The sequence below is a fragment of the Cicer arietinum genome, chromosome 2 (genome assembly GCF_000331145.2).
Source record: "Cicer arietinum cultivar CDC Frontier isolate Library 1 chromosome 2, Cicar.CDCFrontier_v2.0, whole genome shotgun sequence".
Taxonomy (NCBI): Eukaryota; Viridiplantae; Streptophyta; class Magnoliopsida; order Fabales; family Fabaceae; genus Cicer; species Cicer arietinum.
In genome coordinates this window covers 2140228-2141206 of record NC_021161.2, presented here as the reverse complement: position 1 = coordinate 2141206, position 979 = coordinate 2140228, and positions in this window count along the sequence as shown.

Genomic DNA, 979 nt, shown 5'->3' with positions numbered 1-979 from the left:
AATAACTATTAAGTTGTTGAAACCATAAAATTAATTACCAATAATGCTAAAATATCTCGTAAGTTGTAACAACAAAACTAATTACAAAATGACGTCACATCAACATCAAGACGACGAATACGCATATTAAGATAATAAAATTTAAAAAAAATACAAAAAAAAAATATATATTACTTTTTTAAATAAAATGAAAAAAAAATACAATTTAGGGGTATGATATTTTCAAATATATTTTCTTTAAATTTTTCAAAAAATGAAATAAGACATTTCTATTATTCTACATTAACATAAGAACTCCTCTAAATTTTCTTTTCATCTTTTAGTTGAAGAAGACAATAGTGTATTTGTACCACTCCAAAAACTTATGTTAACAATGCGTTTAATACTTATTATTTCTCATTTTTATTTTTCAAATCTCTATTACTTTTATTAGTCAATTTACTTGTACAGAATAACATTACATAATTTACAACAAAATCAAAAAAGTGTGTTTCTCTATTGACAACTTTTGAATGTAAAGTGATTAAAAAAAGTGTTTTAAAGATTCATTCTTACTAAAATCTATATCAATAAATTTAACAATACATTTTAGTTATTTATCTATAAATCTTTTACGATTTAATAAGAGTTTCATCTATTTCTGATTTATATATTTGAATTGATATTTATATCTTAGATTATTTATTAATTAATATAATTAATATTGTATAATATTTCTTTTATCATGGATAATAAAATATTTAATATTTAAGACTGTATTAAATTTATATAAAATTTTATTGATTTAGTTATGTCGTTACCGTTGGACCTGTTGGTATGAAGCTGCTCCCGACATATAGTATATTACCATACTCTTTCTAATAAAATAGGCAAGTGTACATTAATAAATTCAATTAAATAAATGAAATTTTTTTTGACAAATAATTAAATAAAGAATTGAACCTCTTAATATTTTATGCATATATATATATATATATAT